This window comes from Zootoca vivipara, chromosome 8 (genome assembly GCF_963506605.1).
Source record: "Zootoca vivipara chromosome 8, rZooViv1.1, whole genome shotgun sequence".
Lineage (NCBI taxonomy): Eukaryota > Metazoa > Chordata > Lepidosauria > Squamata > Lacertidae > Zootoca > Zootoca vivipara.
In genome coordinates, this window is record NC_083283.1 from 55,882,492 (window position 1) to 55,905,197 (window position 22,706).

A 22,706-nucleotide genomic window follows, 5' to 3' on the forward strand; every position below is an offset into this window, starting at 1 on the left:
TGGCAGCCAGGCATGGAAGCAAAAAGATGGAATGCTGGTACGTTATCAGCTAGGTGGGGAATGTGCCTGTAAGGCAACATCATGTTTTCACTGTTGCAAATTCCACTCCAGGTGGCAGATAAGGTGCAAGGAAGAATCACCTGAGAATCTTGAGACTCCCCCCCTCAAAAAGCTGATCTGTTCTCGGCCTCCCCCCCCCCCAAAAAAGTGTGCCACTCTGATTTTCAGCAGTGCAGATTTTTCAAAGATGCAGTTTTAGACATATCACATTGAAAAATACTACATCATATTTCATTATCCCTTCAGTATTTGGGTAGCAGCCTTTGCTTTTGATACAGAGTGTTTGCAACCCACAAAAATTAGTTGTAAAGTCAGATTTCATTGCGGTTGTACTTTCATTTCTTTTTTAAAAAACCAAACAAACCCAGAACGTACTAGACTCTTTGCCCCTATAAATGTGAATATCACTTCTCTAAATGTCCTTGCCTTATAAAAGTGGATCACTCCATTTCATTTATTTGCCTTGTAAATGTGCACATCACTTTGTAATATCTACTCCCTCCGTGTTTATTATTCCATTATATTCATTTTATATAAATGTAAGTTCCTCCCCACTTCCTCTGTAGCAAGGAGATCAATGTGGTACATGACAATTTTATTACATCAGAGTATTCATTTCCTTTACAAAAGTAAATCACTCTAGTAGATTCACTCCCCTGTGAGAGAACATATCCATAGATCATTGCATTACACTAACTCTCTGCGTAAATACAGCTTGTATCATGTTACTCCTTCTGTAGGTACACGATGACATATCTTTGTTGGCTCTATATAAATGTTCTCTCAGGCCTTTGCATGTGCATTCTAGACAGCAATAGACAAGAGCAGTGTCTCCATTTTTGTGTGCTCGTTGTCCAGAGAGCTGCTGTCGTGTGCCTTTCTGGTTCCTCATCTCCTTCTTCATAAACCTGTATTTCCTTCCCTTGGACAAGAATCCTCATTTCAAATGTCCCAGTAAGACCCTGAAGGCAAGAAAATTCTTCCCTTGAGCTTTCTGGCTCCTCTACATTCCAGCCTTGTCAAGTGTAACTGCTGTTGGGTTGGAACTCACCACTTAGTTTCACCTAAAGCAAAAGTTGAGGCAAATTTTTAGGGCCTTTCTGATACAAAATCATGAGCAGCTGGCACGGTGGGGCAAAAGCACACCGCTTCCAACCTGTTGCCATCTGCCATGACACTGCAGGGACAGGCCAAGTGGCAGCAATGTCAGGGCTCGACCGGGGTGTCAGATTGGCCCTGCCAGTGCGCCCACATTGCTGCCTTCACGTCTCCGCACTATCCCATTTGTGGCCCGTCATCACACTATCAAGAGGACAGCACTGCCTCACTGCACCAGCTATTCCTGGGTAAAATATCTAGAATTATCTGGGAAGCAGCTGTAAGAATTTCAACCCGATTCACAATGTTTCAATGGCAGCATTGTTCAGGCACTATTCAATGGCGAAAGTAAACATGTGGGGGAGGGAGCAGGAATAAGCACACTAACTTTGTTTCCCCTGCCACCATCTTGGGTATCATCCAACTTGTGGTAGACAACAGTCTTAACTGGGGAGCTCCTTGTATCCATACTGACTCCTGCATGTTTTAGAAAGCCTTCTTTGTGTGTGCTGGGTAATCCCTCCCCTTACCTGGCCAATCCCCTGGCAGTGCCTCCCCAGACGGGATTGGCCGAATTGGCTAAGGTAGGCAGAGAGCCCAGGTACCCAGCCAGGGGAGGATGCCAGTCCGAACTACCAGGGGCCACTCTGGGATCTAGGGGGCTGCGCGCAACCGCGCAAAAGTCACCCCCTGTTTGATGTGGGGAGCCGTCATTAGTAACTGGTGAAGAGGATTTCAAGGTGACTTTTCGGAGACTCTGCATGTGTGCCATTCTGCACAGATTTTAAGGTAATTAAAAACAATATTGGTAAAACAACCACAGTTTCTCTAGGTACTTTCTTGTGAGTCTAATGTTCCTTATTGTTTCCTTTTCAGTTGCATCATATATGATGTCAGCGGAGGGGCAGTTGGGCATGGCTTGGGGAAGATGCCTTGTCCAAATTAGGAGGACCCCTGCCAAGCCTAATTTGACCCCAGGGGGCAGAGGTTTCCCACTGCTGTTCTACACTAAGGCTCTTAATTGATTGATCTACCAATTAATTTGATTACAATGCAATTCCAAGCATATTTACAAGGAAGCAAGTCCTGTAGAACTCAGTGAGGTGTATTTCAAGTAAGTAAGTAAGTAAGTTTGGGCTTGGCCTATAAAATATGCATCATTAATTTATTTAGAAAGACATTATGTGCTTACATTTATTCTACATCTTTGCATTTAATTCTAATTTTGAACCAGCCAACAATTCCCTTCTATATCTTTAAGCATGGTTAGTTAGGCTCTCAACACTTGACCTTTCTGGTCGTGCATGCTTCCAAACTGAATCAAGCTCAGAAGAAAACAATTTATATTATTTCCAAAAGGCTCCAGTTGCGTAGAGTACTGATTGGCTGGCTCTTGTAGCAACCACAAAGCCACCTCCTTCCTATTTTTCATCTGTCTGTGTAGGGGGGCTGAGCAGCACTGGCACCGAAAGAGCATTGAATGAATAAAGGTGTTCGAGTGCCTAAAAAAAGGAGTGGCTTTTAAAAGGAAGAATCCCCTCTGTTCACCACCGGCCACACCACGATTTGATCAGACCTGAGGTCTAATCCCACCTCTCACCCTCTTTGACAGCTGCAGCTCACTCTGTGTGGACCTCACTCTAGGCAGGGTGACCTGCAAATGCCCAAATCCGCACTGGGCAATTTCAGCCCAATTCAGAATCCAGGATTTGTCCAAAGCTTACACACAGCCCTAATTTATGGCTTTCAGTCTTCCTCTTTGAGACACATTTCCATGTTTGTTTGTTTGTTTGTTTGTTTACTTTGCATGCCACCTTTCATCCATAGATCTCAGGGCAGTTCACAGCATAAAAATACAAGATAAAAACACAAAATACATAATAAAAACAAGAACAGAACAAAACCCTCTCCCCTCCAATTTCATTCTGACTCCAGCTCTCACAAGAATGTCTTTACATTTTTCATCATTGGAAGACATTTTCACCTAGTTGGCCCCCAGGCCAGGAGTGGCTAAACTATGGCCTTCTAGATGTTGTTGGACTCCTGCTCCCATCGCCCCTGGCCATTCACCATATTGCTTGAGGCTGCTGGGTGTTGGTCCAAAGCATTTGGAGGGCCACAGATAAGCCATCCCTGCTCTAGGTAAAAGCAGCATGTGCTTTCAGCTGATTTCAGATAATATCACTGGCTTAATCTTATCGTGTATGCTATTTGCAGTTCATTTGTATGCTATGCAGGCTCAGCTCTACCACCAACCCTCAGACAGGGAGTAATTTAGTGACTTTGGGTTAGGCCAAGGGTGGAGCAGCTGTGGCCCTCTAGATAATGTTGGGTGATGACACGCATTCTCCCCAGATGGCATAGACAGGGGTCAGGGATGGTGGGAGCTGCAGCCCAATAACATTGTGAGGGTCACAGTTTCTGCATTCCCGAGATAAGCACTACAGATCAGCCTAACCTACCTCACAGAGTTGGGGAGATAAATGAGTGCAGCTATAACAGTTGCCCAGAGTGGCTGGGGCAACCCAGTCAGATGGGCGGGGTATTATTATTTTTATTATTTTTCTTAACAGTGTAAACAGCCCTTTGCTCCTTGGAAGATGGTTGGGATGAAGTTGGAGAAATACATAAAACATATACTTTCATGACAAGTGGTACATGTGGTACACATGTAAAACCAGCAGGCAATCCCTTACATCAGGCATCCCCAAACCGCGGCCCTCCAGATGTTTTGGCCTACAACTCCCATGATCCCTAGCTAACAGGACCAGTGGTCAGGGATGATAGGAATTGTAGTCCAAAACATCTGAAGGGCCGAAGTTTGGGGATGCCTGCCTTACATCATTCAAAGATGGTGCTAGTTTGTTTGAGATAAGTCTTCATACTGTGTTTGGGGGGGGGGGTTGTTGCAATGGAAAGTAGGCACAGTACACTAGTGCCTGCATGCGACTTTCTCATAACTTCCGGTGACCCCAGATAGATGTAAATATTCTGCCTCCGCATATTTCTTGAGTTTGCATCTGCTGGTAGATTCTAATTTCCACACAAATGGCTGAAGGATAAATTTTATTGTGCCAATTGTAAAGTAGTCGTGCAAGCTTCCAGTTATAGGCAATACCGGTATTTGTGACCCACAGAAATGTGCACACCCGCTTCAGTTTGGGGTGCTCAGTCATGTAGAAAACCCATGTGTGTGTTGATTCTCCTTTCATGTGTCCAAACATCACATGCAGAAGTTGGGGGTGTTTGTGGCAAGGCCCAGGCCCAGCCCCTGCTCTATGTGATTGATGTTCACATGCATGCTTGCCTGGATAGATGAAATATCCAAAAGAGGAGACCCACGGAGGAAGTTATATTACTTGCCCATGTGTATATTTACATCCCAATGCATACTGATATTATTATTTGTATGCAGTTGTATTAATGCCAACAATTGCAGACCCTCCAAATGCCCCTATTTTCCAGGGACAGTCTCAGATTTACAGAAGCTGTGCCGGTTTCTGACTTGATCCCGGAATGTCCCACTTTTCCTTAGAACGACCCTATTTTCAGTGAAGAAATGTTGTGTCAGGGACTGGGCAGAGGAGGAATGGTGGAGACCACCTCCCCAGCTTGACCCTCCCAGAGAAGAAGAAGACGGTTCAGAATTGCAACAGGGATTTGAGGGAGATCACAGGCAGATGAGGGGAAATAATGGGAGAGGAGGAGGAAGCACCGGGGCACAATAGCTGATGGACACAGTGTTTTTAGAAAGCATTGCAGACCCCGCCCCTCACAAAACCCAGCAAGCATTGAAAGTGGGAGAGCAAAAAGCTCAAAGGCAGAGGGCACTTTTCAGCACCTGTAGCAATGAAGCATGAGGAAGTGGGAGAGACGGAGGAGGTGGAGATTCACTTGGGATAATGCCATTATTCCAAGATGCTGCATTCCCAAGCCTCTCTCTGTGAATATTGAATAAAAAGCAGATGGTAAGGACCTTTCCTTGTCTTGTCCGTTCCTGGCAACCTGCTGTGGGGGTTGGTTCTTCTGTCGCCTGACATGTTGGAGGGTGTGGTAGAATGTCCCTATTTTCATTGGAGAAATGTTGGAGGGTATGGAGTTATCTGACCCCCCACCCCACTCCACACAGCCATCTGAAGGTAGCCCTGTATAGGGAAGTTTTTTTTTAAAAAAAATGTTTAATTATGTTTTTATTAATGTTGGAAGGTGCCCAGAGTGGCTGGGTTATAAATAGAAAAATTATTATTACAGAATAGGACGTCCCTATTTTAACTGGAGAAATGTTGGAGGGTATACAATTGTATCTGGCATATATCCAGAAAATGAAATATTTGCAGTTGCATTTCCCCCCCCCTTAATTTAGTGACTTTGGGTATTCTCTGGGCAGCTGGAAAAGCCTTTACATCCATGGCCATATTTTGATCAATTAATGAAGTCACTAAGCTGGGAAACCCGTGCCTTGATTCATCCCCGTAGGATTCTGGTAAATTTTCAAGTGTGGGACTTTGTTATGACATCCACATTCCCCAAAAAGTCCATATATATATCCCAAAGAGCATTAGTTACATTACACAATATACAAATTATTGTGATCAGCTGACAGTCATAGAACAGTAAGCTGGCACAGGATGATGCAGTGGTTGGACTTTGGCTGGGGAGACCTGGGTTCATATACCTGATAAAGGAGGTTCACTGGGTGCCCTTGGGCCAATTACTGCCTGGGCCAAGCTTGCCCACCTAATGGGAGTTAATGTGCCAGCTTGCTGGGCACAGGGAGTAGAGCTGTGCTTCTCAGCGATACTGCTCTACGATGCCACATACTGGTCTGATTCAGATAGTGAGCGGGAGCTCACATGACTAACTGTGTCCTATGCAACGAATTCCCTTCACACTGAAAGCTGGGTGTCAGGTAGACGGGTTTTGGCATAGCGTTCGTTCCGAGAGGGTAACCATTTATATGGAAGGAAGCTTTCTTGTGGGAGGAAGGAACTCTCAGTCCTTTGAGCCCCACCTGCAGTTTGAAATGGCTGTACAGTCACAAACGTACCACCTCCATGAGAACTGAGCCTCTGCTGGTTGCTTCCTCATTCGCTAGCTTCGTATCTGGCAACATAACGCAAATAGCTTCCTGAAATGAAAGGAACAACAGACTATTCCAATATAACTAATGATTTAATTCTCATTACATAGAGAATTAAATATTATATCTACACATTTTGAGGCTGATGCAAATGTTAAAAGTGGAAGGTCGTACCTACAGTGTGAAGGATTTTGATAGTTTTATTTGGAGGTAGGTTTTCAAAACAAAACTTCCACCCCAAAACAATAAATTGACAAAAGCCTGGAAGGAAAATAAAACAGAGAAGGAGGAAAGAAAAGGAAAAGGGGGAGGGAGAGAAAAACTACAGGGAAAGTTCAAGCATTAGAGCCCTCACAGTAGGAAACTGGTCACATGGGTAACATAATGAAATTTTACTGCAAAATATCCCTTTTTTCTTATTTGAAAAGACAAATTATTAGCATTTTTAAACAATTTCAATATGTTTAATGGCTGAAAGTTAAGCTCAAACTGTTCCGCTGACTGGATAAAGTGCTAGGTCTGTAAACAGGAATCTTAAGTTACCCCAAGAGTACACTCATTTTAAATTTTACTTGAAAGCGGGATGTACGTTTATTACAATTTCAAACAAAATGCTAATGCCATTAAACAAATGAGGTTTAGGCAAATTAACTGCATTTTAATATTCTGAAAGCCTATGATATAGGACATTGTGTTACGAAACATTGGCTAGAAGTATCAGTTGCAAGTGGGATTTTCATTGCTGTGAATCTCAGGAGAATATTTGTAATTAGTATCATTTGCCTAATACTTCAGGTTAATTAGAATATTTAATTGAATAGCTGTAATCTTCAGAGATGACTATATTATGATCAAATTAGTACTATCGCAGCACACGCTGATCACTGCCGCAGCCTGCCTCACTTCTGCTAGCTATTCAGCCCTCTGGAGCGTTCAGCAACATAAGAAAAAATCTGTTTCTTACACTTTTGAATTTTAATGATCCATTTGAACTCTGCCATCAACATTTAATTATTCCAGGAAAAAAAGTCCCAACCATGGGTCCCATATGGCATCTTGGCAAATACACTTGCCCACATTGGAACTTGCCCCTCTTCCAGCAGTTCAATCTCTGTGAAGAGATTTAACACAAGCTTTTCTTCTTCTTTTTCCCCCCTCTCCCCTTCTTCTCCTCCTTCAATGCAAGGCTCTCTTTTTCCTCTCTTTTTTTGTAAATAGTGTTTGCAAATACAAACCCTATGAAGCTTCACAGGAGAGGTTACTAGGATACTATTGAAACACTATTAGGAACAGATGAATTGATTTTTAGAATGTTACAATGGATTTAATCCTGTAATGTCTACTACTGGACTATTATACATTGTATCCAGAAGGTTTGAAGGAGTCAGGTGCCTCTGTAACTAAACCTTGTTATCTTACAAACACAATTAATTTCCCCCCTCCTTTTATTGGTTTGCACATACAAATACCCCTTGCAGCCAAAGCACAGATGTTGAGTTCCTGACCTCCGCAGTTGTGGGTTTTCTCTTCTTCTTTATATCCTTGGCAAATATTTTAAGGGGTTAAGCCTCCATCATTGTTGGGAATATTAGAGAGCAGTTGAATCCTATTATATCAAACTCAAGAGCAAATTCTCACCCGTCCCCCCTTCTGCCTCAAGAGCACGAGTAATAGTGGGTTGGAAGAAGAAGGGGGGGGGGGGGAAGCGAGAGAAATGAAACTTGGGAGAAGCAGTCATGTCACAAAGGGACATTGTTTACACACAGACGTGGCTGGCTCAGAAGAGATTTTCCCTAAGGATCCAAAAGCTCATGAGGTCAGTTCCACACGGCAAAACAAATGAAATTAAAAAGTGAAAACCATTTTCAAACCGAGTGCACCGACATGACAACTTTGCTTGCCCCCACGGAGCCTCTCGTAGAATTATATATCACCAAAACATGCAGCCTCGCACTTGGAGGGCAAGACAAGGGGTTTGTGTGCCTCTGAAGAATATTTTCCCACCTAATCACCTTTGCTCTTCTATATTCCTGCAAAGGGAGACCTATAGCGGTACATCTTACGCAGCATGCAGGTGAGCGTTCAGGCTTAGATATGAAATATTGCTTCTTCTCATTCGTAAGCCCCTTGGTTCATTTCCCTCTGCTGCTGACTAACAGGGGGGCAGGACAATAATCAGTTAATTTTGGTAAGTCCTTAAAATAAATGATCCACCTGTTGCCGTTTTAACCTTTTCCAGAAATGAGGGGTGGGGAATAAAGGAAATTCAGAACTGCCTTGTGAATGATACTTTCGTCAAGTTGCACAAATGAAGAGTGATTCTGAACTAGAGAGATGATACTAACCACACTTCTAATACTTTTAAGCATGATAATATGTGATTATGCTGTGTTGTTGTCAGAATCATGCTATACCTAATTTTGGGGAATTACGCCCCCTCCAAAAAAATGTTGCTATTTGGAAATATATATATGTATAAGGTTTTTTTTTGTTTTTTAAAATGACATATTGGGTACAATAGTGGTGCATGTTTTCACAGTTTTACAATTCCTGTTTCCTAAGGTGGGGGGGGGGGAGGAAAAAATCTGTACTCTCAACTGCTCATTGATCAGTTTATCTGTGTTCAGAAATACTAAACAGAAGTGTTCTAAAACCAGTTCTATGAAGTTAAAAGTGTATCATTTAAATAATTAAATTTAAAATTTAAAACTTAGTTCATAGAAACTGAGATGAAAATGAAAGTTTGAGTTGCTACAGACATATTAAGGAGGGAAAATGATTTTGTGTGTGTGTGTGTGTGTGCGTGTGTGTGTGTGTGTGTGATATATGTTATATATACAGATATCTTCTCAACTGCAGGAAGTTTAGAACGATTAAGAATGAAGTACAAAGAAATGTATAAATTGAACCAGGCAAAGAAGTTACACTGCTGCCTAATGATAGCTGATTAAATTATTGTTATTTTAAAAAAAGAAAAATCAGCTACTTTGTAAAATGAAGATTTAATATCCCTTTTTAATAAGCAATTGTAGAAGCACCTTGAGAATTCACTTTAATGACTAGTGTACTGCATAATTATGGATTCTCTTCATAAGAAATCTGCTACAATTGCTGATTGTAGAAATAGACTGAGAGTATTCTAAGCATTTAGACCCCTTTATAGATGAACCATAACAACTGGTCTGAAACTCTAGACTATGGGTCAGGACCCAATACCTTTCTCTATTATTTTAAAGGACATTCCCCACATATATACTTTTGTCCCTGTAATTGACAAACATCTGCTTTCTGCTGTTATAACTGCCAATCTTGAACAGCAACAGTAATGTACTGTCTCCTTTTGAGATGTGCTCCCCACTGTGGAAAAAGTGCTTGAGAATGTATACACCTTTTTCTAGATAAAGATATTTGGAGTAGTGGTATATAAATGTGTGTGTGTGTGTGTGTGTGTGTGTGTGTGTGTACCATCATCCTGTTCCACTAATTGTGGAACAAATTGTAAAAGAATCCAGAGCTAAGTATTCTCCCATCTATTAAACAGATGGCAGATAAGATTGTAAACATATTTGCTTCATATTGAATAGATAGTTTCTGGCATAATACTAATTAACAAATTAAATGACTGACTTTCCACATCACATTAGAGTTGAAACCATTTTGTAAGTTTGTCTTTGGGAGTTATTTACTTTGACAATAGCATGCAGTGAAAAACTGTTAATGTTTTCTCAGCAACGTTCTGCTTTGGGTCGTTTTCTTTTTTAAAAACTTCATATTTTATTATAATTCATTTGCGATTCATTACAGCCACTCATTATGAAATGTATGTGCATTTAATCCATTTCCAAGGCCTGCATATCTCCCAATTCCATCCAAATGCTGTGCTAACATCTACACCCAAGTATGCATGAGGTTTACACATTGCCTTTTCTCGTCATACTTTAGCATAAACCACTGAAGGAGGAGAAATTGCTTGCATTCATACCAGTGTGGCATCAAGTCTGGTCACGGCACAAAAAACTGCCTTGGTCACCCTGTCTGATGACATATGTTGGGAGAGAGAGGGGGGAGTGTCATCCTGCTCATTCTCCTTGAATTTTCAGTGGCCTTCAATACTGATGCCCACAATATCTTCCTGGAGCATCTTGGTGGGGATGTTGTGCTTTATTGGTTCTGCTCCTTCCTCCATGGCCATTTCTATAAAGTAGTTACAGGAAGCTACTGTTTGGCATCGTGGTAGTTGTCCTCTCCCACAGGGTTTCACCTTGTCCCCCATCCTATTTAATATGTATATGAAGTTGCTGGAAGCTGTCGCCAGGAGATCTGGAGTGAGGTGTCATCAATACGCAGTTGGCACATAGCTCTATCTCTGTATTGCATCTGTTGAATCGGAACAGGAGTCTGAGGTGTTGGGCTGGTGCTTGGAGATGGTGATGGGCTTGGTGTGGACCAATTAATGGAGGCTGAATGCTGAAAAGACAGCAGTTATGTGTTAGGAGTTGTCATATCTGGGAGGAAGAGAGACAGCCTTTCTGGCATGGGTTGTAGTTCTTTAAAAGCAGAGGATCCACAGGTTTGGGTGCTCCTGGATTCAACATAATGATTTCAGGCTCAGGTGGCCTCGGTGGCCTTTTCCAGCTCTGATTGGTCTGTTAGCTACCACCATTTTGGGTTAAGAATGAATTTGCCACTGCATTCCATGCTGTGGTAACTTCCAGACTGGATTACTGCAATGTGTTGAACATAGGGCTGCCCTTGAAGATGGCCTGGAACCTGGTCCAAAATGAAGAAGACAAATTCCTATCTGGAGTTTCATTTAGATGTCACATAACCCCATTTTGTGTAGGTGTCAAAGAAGAACCATGGATGTTTTTTTTAACCTTGGAAATGAGTTGTCAATCTTTCAGGATGCTCCCTGTCTGAAAAAGGGTCTGCAACATTTATATCCATATTCTATCTTATTTATCATTTTCCTAATAGACATAATAAAAAAAGGAAAACTCCTTCCCACCCACCTCCAAGCACAGTCCCAGGCTCATTCAAAATGCAGGCAGATATTTTCATTCAAATAAAAGTATTTTTCCATGTGTCCCCATGAGTTTCTGGTGGTCTATAGCCATGTTTGTTTGTAGTTACGGAGGAAATAAAGCTAAGCCACATTTTATAAAACTGGTTTCTTTAATCTCGAGCTTTGTTAGTCAGTTTTTCCCATTAATATCAAGCCCCACGCCTGTATAAACCACATTTCAAACAACTCAGCATTTAGAGTTCTGTTGTAAGGTGTGCTGCCATCACAAGGTAAATTGTAAGGTCTTGGACATCTGTAGAGTGAAGGAAGAGCAATCTTGGAGTCTTTAGTCATTGTTTGGCCATGATCAGTTCAATTTCCTGGAAAGCCTTAACCCAAAAAGAAGGAGCACATAGGAATAAAAGACCCCAAGTTGCCACACTTTTCCAGAATTGTGGCAATATGTTTCTGTTAAATTTATTAAGCACAGAGGAATACAATTACCAGATAGGTGTTATTTTGTGCATATTTTCTCTTGCTCCCACAGAGGATGACCAGAAGGGAAGCTTATCCTGAATAAAATTCCAACAGATACCTTCAATGGGTTTGCTCAGGTCTCTCTCTTTTTAATGTTGCCAGTGTTGAAAGGTGCGTAAGAGCTCTATAAGATGCAGCAACAAACCTTTTCCAAGAGAATTTGTTGTATACATCTCAAAGGATGACAATGTGTGATAGGCTTGCCATTGAACATTGTATTGGCCAATGAAATGGAGAATCTGAAGTAAGGTGATCCATAAACTGTGTTCTGCGAGATTTGTTGTAATTCTGGGCTAGTAAGAGCTCCCTTTTAATAAGTCTCTTCTAGCATCCTCCAAAGTCAAAATTTCTATATTCATTATAAAAAAGAGGGTGACAAATTAGTAGAACAACTAGAGGGAACATGGGTGCTACCTTGGAAAGCCAAGTCTTCCAGACTTTCCGATTAGAAGCCACAAACAGCTTAAGTATTTTGTTCAGAAAATCTTTAGAAGTGATCATAATGGGGAAACCTCTAATGAAGACTTTACCCCTTGAGCATTCCATTATGAGCCATGCTACCTGGTCAGAACATGCACCACCATCAAGACACTAAGCAATTGGGTCGTATTGTTTTACCATTTCAAGTTAGGTAATGCCACACCTCCTTGAATTGCTGATCTTCCCAGCCTTGGTCTCTTCCTCTGAAGAATAAACTTTAATAAAAGGGCTTGCCACTTTAAAAGGGTTTTTTTTTGGGGGGGGCTATTGCTATAACTTTGAACAAGTAAAAGAGGCAGGGCAGTGAAATCATTCTTGTGGCCTTGATGCAGCCCAGCCAAGAGGGTGTACGTTTCTGCTGGAATTCAGTAATAAGAGACCTGAAGTTCGGGGTTTTTCTTACTGCCTTATTTCATATGGCTATTTGCAAATAAAATATTTGCACTTCTCTGAATTTTGCAATCCAGTTCTCCAGAAAATGCACTCCCACAAAAAATAATAGATTAGGGAAAACGGTGCACAAAAAGGCATGTACTAGTGAAAACAACATACAAACATGCATTATATTAGGAAATAAATGTTTCCAAAATGTGCATATTAGGAGAAATGTGAAGAAAATTGCTGAGTTCTGAGAACTGTTGTTTGTTAAGAGTGCTGGAAATGTAGCTCTATGAGGGGTCTCCTAACAACTCTCAGCTACCTTAACTACCGTAATAATTCTTGGGGGAAATCCATAACTGTTAAAGTGGCATAAACATACTTTAATTACATGGTGTGGATATGACCTACATAGGATTATGTTGCCTGAATATTAGTCTTTGATAGTGGAATAGGAGGTAATGTCTCTACCCTACCCTACCCTACCCTTTTTTTTAGCCTTGAAGCAGTCATAGTGTAGCCTTATTAGCTAATAAGGATTCTTAAGTTGCGCCCAGGCAGGGACAGAGACAGCCAATAATGACACCAGGGGTTGAATCCAGAGAAAGAATTAAATTCTTAAATATTTAAGAGATTCTTGGTGGTCAGCTCCACAACAAGAGTAAAGAAACACAAATTTGCAAACATTCTTATACACTTCTTGGGCTCCTTCCCCCTCCTCTGTAAATGTGCGCACGCAAGGGGGGGCACAAGTACATATCCATATAAGGAAGATCCGTATCCTGTCATAAACACATGCTGACTCAGCAATGCTACCCCGGTAGCATCCTCCAGCAGCCTTGAGTGCCTGTTCTGTGCATCAGACTGATAGCGTCAGACAAGGCCAGCCATCCGGCCTTGATAGTAAGCTGGGCATCCTGTTCTTTTTGCTGTTCCACTTTGGCACACAGAGAGAGGCAAAGAAAAAAGCATTTTAAGCAAGACATCCCAGGGATATTGGGGGGAGGGGCTAAGCCATACAATCAGAATTAGACAATGCAACTATATGATCAGATTTAGCTCAATAACACAATTGACAAACCCCTCCCTTCAATAGCTAAAAATCCTTCCTTCTCCCAACCCAATGCCTGAATGTGAGCTGGTGCTTTCACCCCAGTAGCTGAATACTTTTGTTTCGGTGAGACTGACAAACCTGAGGAGTAATGGTGGCAGTTCCTGAGCCCATTTCACCAACTTGACAAGCTCTGAAATATTGGTTGAAGAAACCCTGCCTCCTCAAGGTAATGCCTCTGGAAACCATTATAAGCCATTGAACTTTCTCAGAACCTGGACCTGTCCTTACCATAGCTGCCAAGTTATCCCTTTTTTACAGGGATTTCCCCTTATGCTGAATAGGCTTCCTCGCGAGAAAAGTGAAAACTTGGCAGCTATGGTCCTTACCATAGGAGGGTGCAGGTTCTGTTTTGTTACTGTATTTCTCTTGATATTTATGAAATCATGCATTCCATACTTCTAAGGGTGAGTGAATCAGTCAATTTTGGCTTCTCCCGGTTTCTTATTTTTCCACAATCCTAAACTCAGTTCTTCATGTTTTGACGTCAGTTTGCTTTATTTATTTTTAATGCCCTCATGAAAATTCATCAACAGTTTATCATGAAATTTCTCTTAATAATATACAGAAGTTTCTATGCAATTTTGTCTATGAACAGTTTACCACCTCACTAATTATTTGTGTGGGCTAGGCTAGGCTAGACTGCTAAATGAGGGGATTTTCTCCCTATACAAATGTCCCCTGTGCATGTCTTGGAGGTGACCCACACATGGAAGGAAACCTCTTTCTCTGAGCAGGTATCTCCACAGGGGATGAGAACCAGTGCACTTGATATGCAGCTATTGTGTATCACACATGTATTTACACACATTATAGGATGTGAACTAGAAACAGACCCATTTTCTTGTTACTGAAGAGTATTTTTTTTTTAGTTTAAACTTAATCAAACCCATATAAGAAGAGCAATATAAGCAATTGTGTATGTTGCAGGTTGAGAATTAAGGGAGAGATTTTTAAAATATAAATTAGAATTATATAATGGATGTTAAAGTTTAAAGAAAATGGGGTAATGGTAATTATAGATATAAAATACGAATAGAACCTGCGTGAAAGGATATGCAATGAATCGCTACATAGGGGGCACGAGGAAGTCCAGGAGTGAAATTAAGTTAGAAGTAATTATCATTTTGATTTGTAAATATTTTTTGTTTTCTTTTTTGTGTGTGGATTATTTGAATGTTCGATTATGGTAAGATATGTTATTGTTCTTTTTCTTTATAAAAAAATTCTTAATAAAAATATTTTTTTTAAAAAAATATAAACTTAATCAAACTTTTTATTTAACTTCAGTGAAACATTCTAATTAACATAGTAAGAATAACCTAGCAGTTATTTGATACAACAACTCAGGGTGTTAAAAAATGCTTCACATGTCTCAGTAACACTTTTAAGAATGCTCTAAAGTACCTCAATATTATATTACTAAGGGATGGTGATTGCACTTTCACAGACCTTCCAAACCATGAAAGTTCAGAGGGGCAGTTAGGGAGAACTTGGGGAAACAAAGAGAGCAAAATGTATCTGCATTCCTATGACCTCCTGGCTGATTGCAGCTACTATTTGTTATCTCCAAAATGCCTGAGAATGATACTATGCAATAATGTTATAGCTGCCACTGCGGGGGAAGCATTTTCTTCCCAGAATACTGCTGTCCTGGCATTGGAGGGAAGCAAATGGTGACCATCAGTTTGGGGAACACCATTTTCCCTCTGAATGTACTTGGAGAAATGCTATGTCATGACACAGAGGCCGCATTCACACCATACTTTTAACTCACTGTGAACTGCCATGGCTTCCCCAGAGAACTGTGAGAGCTATAATTGGTCAATGGTCCATCCTGAGAGTTGTGAGGAGACCCCAATCCCGTCCCCACAAGCTACAATTCCCAGAGTTCCCTGTGAAGATCAATGGATTGTTAAACCACTCAGGGAATTGTAGCTCTGAAGGGAAATAGGGGTTTAAAGGGGTATCATAATGCTTTAAATGTAATTCCACGCCTATTGTGGGGAAGCAAATGGTAGCCACAGGCAGCAAGGAGTCTGCAGGAGCCTGTGAGAGTGCCAGTTAGTTTGCAACCCAATCTCCAAAATCACATTGCCTCCCAGAATGCAAAAGAGGAGTCGTCATCTTCTTCACTTTGAAGTTTCCCCTCCCCAAAATATGGGCTTCAAACCTTAGGTCAACAAAAAATACACTTAAGTCCTGTATGCTTTATCCTGGTGGATCTAATTAGTCTATTATTTCTTCTGCTTTGTTTACAGGTGATAACAATGAAAGGGAGAGTTGTTTTTAGGAGAGAAGAGTGGAACTCAATGCAGCAGTAGAAGCAGTTCACCTTAATTTCTCCCCAGAATGTTCTTTGGGGATGATGCTGTGATGAACACCACTGCCACAAAACCAATAGTGAAGGTTGCAAGAGGATATTACCTTAAAAGGTATTTCATTTCCCCCTGTACCTTCGGCTAACACCTATCCAAAAATAGTCAGCTCAGCTCCAGATAGAAAAATAAGTTGTTTAGAATACTTCAACCAAGTTATTGTAACTGATCCTCTGGAGAATTGTAGCAGTGTGATGAGATCTTTACTAGGTTCCCACTCTTGAACTCAGACAGATTGGTTATGGACATATCAGGTCACTCCGCGTTGTAGAACTTGGAGCTTCAAGTATCTGTTTCCCTGTAACTTCCCTATTTAACATTCAACACAGGGGGAGAGGATCTGACTGTAAAACCTGGCTCCAAAAACCCACTGTCAACTCCTGCCCTCTGATAAATGATCCAGAGCTTCTCCACATCAGGATGGAAATGTGTTAGGCACTAAAAACCACTGCTTGCATGACATCATTCCATAACAGATTACACTGTAATGTTAGGAATGTAATCATTAGCATTTAAACATGCATAAAATTTAATTAACCTACTTACCAGTTTGCTTAGAACTTTTGAAGGGCTACCTAGAGTCCTCTCTAAGCATTTTATTGCAGAGTTTTTGGAAAGCTCACAAAAGAGAGAAGTTCACTGGGATTTTTCTCCCTAAAGCTGATGAGCCATGACAGATGAGCAGATGACCCGAGTTAATTATTATTGAATTCGTTATTACTGCTTTGTTGTCACCCAGCTCAGCCAGGGTAAAATGATGACAGTAGGTATCTCATTAAAACAGCTGTTTCAATTATGTAGCGGCAAATATTTAAAAAGCGGGCCTTCCAAGTTTAAAGCTGTTAGCAAAGTTTGTTTGTGTGAGCAAGTGCCAAGAATCTTTGACCAAAAAAAGGAAGGAGGGCGGGGGGAACCCAGGAGGGAGGGGACTATGCAAATTAAGAGTATGTCCATCTTTAATGATCTGGGGTGGGAAAGGCACAATATGCTACCGTGTCTCATGCAAGGCTGAATGTGGACATTTTTGCAAATGACTAGCATTTGTTCCAGTGAACTTGTCTTACCTTTGCATGAATTTAATTTTGTTTACATTGGCATCTGCTGCATTTTGACAGGAGAACAACAACAACAACAAAAAGGAACAGTTTCTTTTCCAGCTGGAGGATGTCACACCTCTGCAATTCTTTGAGTCCCTTGTCATTTCCCATCTGAGTCACTCCAAGCATTAAAAGTTTCACTTGCTCCTTCCCCCCATGAGGAGTGAGAGTTAACAACCTTTTGTCACTGTCACGGTGACCTTTCCTTAAAGAAGGTATTTCTTAGCTCAAGATGTAAGTGCTTGGGAATTTGTGGTTTGTCACCCCAAGCAGCAATTTCTTTTAAAACCTATTACCCCGACACACACCCCAAAATTTGAGCATCGCTGGCCCCTTCTGGTAAGAGGTTAACATTTAAAGTTAATTTCAAACAGACTTGCTGTAGTTGACTTTGAAGCAACCTGAATTGCAGAAATTGTGTTTAGGTATAAACCACATATTGTTTGTTTATTTAATACCAGTTGTATCATTCACATAATTCCATCTTAAATGGTGGCCAGGGGTGGTCGAAGCAGTGACCACGAGGCTAACCAAATCATTATAGATGTGACTGTAGGGGTGCCAACTTGAATAAGGTTTTTGGGGCCCCAGGTAAGCCCCACCTCACATAATCAATCACATGATGTGGTGCACACATACCATTTGAATGACAATGCCATCAACTTTGGGGGATGGCCACCTCAAATATTTTATTGGGGGGCCGAAGACCTCTCTAGGAGTTGGCTCCTACGATGGACTGAATGCTTAGCAGATAGCTAAAATTGGAGGCTTCATATTCAAGGGACACAATAGCCCTATGCAGGCATTACTCATATCACCGAGTGTTTGTTGTAGGGGAGGAAGGGAAAGGAGATTGTGAGCTGCTTAGCATAGTGATAAAGTGGGATATCAAGTCCAAACTCTTCTTCTTCTGAATAGGGCATAACTAATCAGATGAGGTGACCCTACAGGAGCATATTAGCTCCAGTTCCAGCTCTACTATTGTCTACAGCAGTAGGGAAACATCCTCTACTCATGGAGGCAAAACATTTGATGTGGAGGGTTAACTTTGTCTGCTTCATGCTCAGCCCCTAACATCCCATCTTTGACCTTCAGCTCCTTAAGCTACACCCCAGTTTCCTAGCCCTCATCTCCTCATGTGCTACAGCTTCAAATGTCAACAGCTCCCCTCCTAATAAGAATACCTTTATTCCAAGTATAAAGTAGTTCTTGCTGAAATACAATTTGTATCAATTTACAACAGAGCAAGCAAGTCAACGTCCTTTATATAATCATTAGCAATTAAAAACAGCACCAGAAGCATGGCTATTCAGTTCAATGATGAAGTTCCTCCCATCCCCCTTTTTAAAAAAATGTCTTGAAGTACAATTCTCCAGAAAAATGCCTTTAAAAAAAACCTTTTATTTTCTTTTTCCCCTTTTTGGACAAAGGAAATTCTTAATAAAAATGAATAAAAACTATGATAGATACTTAACTAATCTCTAACTTCTACAGCGATACCATTCAGTGATGAACATGCTCTTTTCATTTGAGTAAATAATGATCACCAAAAAGGGGACTGAAAGGAGCATATTTGGGGGGGGGGGCTGGGAGAGTGGAGGCATAATTTCACAGTGTAGCATAGCCAGTCAGGGAATGTCCCAAACACATTGAGGAGAGAGCAGAATTGCACCCATCGGCCAGCCTCTTAGGGTAAAGCTACATGGGCCACAGAGTCACCCTGAGAGACTGGGGGGACACAACAAAATGCTAATGCCCTCTTTCATGCTGGGGTCTCAATCTGGATTGGGGACTGGACTGGCTGTTTGTCCAAACAAACAAAAAACCCACATACACTTAAGGTAAGGTTGCCATATTTCAAAAAGTTGTTGAGCTTTTTTGTGTGAAGTCTCAGAACATGATGTCACATGTAGCTTGGCCCTAAGCTCTATGCACCCAGCAAATGGATCTGTGTTGTAACAACTGTATGCACACAGGCTCTATACAAGTGATCTGAAACCCGGACCATGCTCCTGATGAAGACCATCAACTAAGTCTGTACAGTGGTATGCATGCAGGGCTCAGTACACAACTTTTGTGAAGGTGTGGAGATTGGGGTGAGAGCCAATGGGTACAGCCTTGCACCACCCTCCAAACATTCAATAACTGCAGTTAGAAACAGCGGCAGAGCTTCATGCTCCGCCACCCAGGGCGGAGAGCAGGTGCGCTGCCCCCAGTGACGTGTTGCGCGTTCTGGAGGCGGGGCACACGTTTTGGGGGTGGGGCGCGCTGTGTGCAGTGATGTAGCGGAATGTTTTGGGGCGGGGTGCACCATGCGCAGGGGCAGGGCAGGCGTTTTGGGCAGGACGGGCAGCGGCGATGATGCCCCTGGGATTGCGTCACTCGGGGCGCGCCGCCCCCACTGCCCCTATCTTTGTACGCCCCTGGTTAGAAATGCACTTTGCATTTCCTTGCATATCTGTGCTAAATGCATAGATGGAGAGAAGGTTTTTTGTTTGCTGACTATGTCTCCAGCTTCTACACCCTCAGCAGAAGGTGTGAACAGAGCTTTGCTTGCATACAACTGTTAGGTACATAGGTTCTTTCAGGGCTAAGTTGTTAAGGCTTGATCACTGCATACGCTCCAAAATTTCTCAATGAAATGAAAATTGGGATGTCCCATTTCATAATGGTAATTTTACTATTTATACCTCACACCTCTTACTGGGCTGCCTCAGCCACACTGGGCAGCTTCCAACATATATGAAAACATAATAATACATTGAACTTTTTTTAAAAAAAAAAACCTTCCCTAAACAGGATTGCCTTCCTTCTGACATCTTGGGGGTCAGATAACTCTATTCCCTTCAACATTTCTCCAGTGACAATAGGGACATCCTAGGAAAAGCGGGAGATTCCAGCATCAAATCAGAAACCAGGACGGCTTCTCTAAATCTGAGATGTGCCTGGAAAATAGGGACACTTGGAGGGTCTGTCATTGGAATCATACTATTCTTGTATCTGTTCAAACTAAAGGCAAAGCGTTGTTCAAATATTCAGATATGTTTGGTTATACAGCATGATCACACAATCTTATTCACTTCATGGTCCCTGGTTGGGTGGAATCTCATAGTGCAGAAAAGTGTAGAATACAAGGCATGGAAAATCATTAAAGCCACAAAAATAGGGTTCGGGGGGGGGGGTATTTTCCACTCTTTGACATTCCTATTTTCACTGCAAAAATGTTTGAATCCAAGCATTTTGCTGAGTGCTATAAAGATTATGCCTTCTGAATATTGATTCAACTTGTAACAGCATCTCTTTCTGAACTTCCTCTTTGTGCGAGTGCCAACTTTAATTTCAGCCACATACGCTGTGGTTTTAAAATCCATTCGTGACATTTTCCTTTTCCCCACCTCCATTCCTCAGCTCCCTTGACAATTTACCATCCCCCCCAAAAGAAGGGTATTCCCAGAGTCTCTCGTGATCCATTACCATTTCATTGCAACTGGAGTATTTTGCAAAACCATAGGCAAGCACAAATGTTGAGGAAAGGGCACAACACATGCAGATTTGGCACAAATTTTGTAATTACCTGTGCATCATTCAAGGAATCCCAGTAGCATAAGGAGCGATGGAAGCTGTGGTTGTTTGGCCCCAGGTGACCTTAAAGATGGCGGTGCCTTGCATTGCGGGATCCTATTAATAATTAAACTATCTGTCACTTACCAACAACATACATTCCAAATTAAATTTAGGCAAAAGGGAGGGAGAGAGAGATCATTTGGGACTGAATTAGCAAGCTTTGGAGAGAAATAAATAATAATCAAACATCTGTGTTCTAAATTGTACGTGCTTTATCAGACAAACAACTGTTACCGTCTCATTGTATAAAATTGCTTGGGGAAAACACCATAGCTGGGAAGCAAAGTGTCTGCTCGGAGAGGCGGAGGGGGAAAGTTTGTTAACGAGCCAGGAAGTGATTGAAACTTGCCATGTGGCTATATTGCCTTTATTTCCCTAAGCACCTCTGTTAGCAGGATAAGCATGTTTGGTTTCGTTTTGTACTCAGTGAACGATGCTGAAGCTCGTAATGGCCGGTAATCTCAGAGTCATAATAGGCATTCATGGTGCCAGCATTAAATACTTTTAATCTATTAACATTGGAGCTATATGAGGGCATTTCTTTCTGAAGTTGCTTTCCTTGGCGTTATTCCTCTTGTTTTATTTGTTGGTTATAGTCGGCCAATTTTGCCCTAGCTGAAAGCCATCTTGAGTATTTTATAGGAATATTTTATAATAAATACATGAATGAGCGGGGCTTTCATGTTCTCTGCTGCAGAAAGCCAAATTCAACACCCAAAAGATACACAGGAGAGAAGTGTCTTTTACCAGATCAGACCACTAGACCATCTTGCCCAGTATTGTATACTAGCAACAGCTCGTCAGAATTCCAGCCCTAACTGGAGGTGCTGGGATTGAACCTGGGACATTTTGCACACAAGGCTTATGTTAGGCACATGCACTGATATATGAGGTAGAATTTGACTTTGTTAATTAGATTTATAACCCACCCTAGCCTTATGAGTTCAGGGCTGGAAAACTATGCAAATAGAGCAAAGGTCTTTAGCAATTGCTTAGTTTACTCAACCTTGCTCTTCCTTTTGTGACATTTCAACCATGGTTTGAACTCAATATGCATGTAATTGTAGAAAGGAGGAGTCAACATGATGCCCTCAAGCAGGGATGGGCCTGGTCCTTTCAGATTTCAGTGGTGCCCTGTGTGAGGCCAAAATTTGGCACCCCCTGTCTGTCGCCTTCTGCTCTGCATGGGCACTCCAGCATAGTTGCAATGGCCTGTGGCACCCACCTCGGCTCGGCACCCAATGTGGGGGACATGGTCGTGCTGCCCTAAATCCACCTCTGCCTCAAGATGTTGTCAGATCAACATGCAAACAGTTTACTGCTCTCTTGTGTAGTTAACTTACTTCATTTTCTAGTAAACTTGCTTCATTCATCACTTCCTTCCTTTTGAGACCTCTAGGTCTGGTGCTGAGATTAAAGGTTAAAGAGAAAAGCCACTCGGATCATGCCTGTCTAGCACTTTTGCTCAGTGTAAAGATGCCACATTTTTCACTCTAAAAAAAGGATAACTTTTACCCCAAAACTCACTTTTCAAATGATAGCATGAAGTAAGTTCCAAGTGAGTGCTTGTTACTTTAGATCATCTTTTTAAACGAACGAACAAACCAACAAACAAACATGAGACATGGTTGTTCTCTTCCTTCTCTGTTACTCAGCTCTGTTGAGTGGCTCCGGGGTGGCCACATGTAGCGTAACCATGCAAAGCAAACAGAAAGCTTATCAATTTATAATACTGGTGGTTGTGTCGCAACAGGAATGGTGCCAAAACTGTGCCACTGAAAAATGAAGGATTGGAGGATCCACATGCTTGTATGAACGTGGGGTTTGCGAGAAGGCAAAACATGCAGGGGGTGGGAAG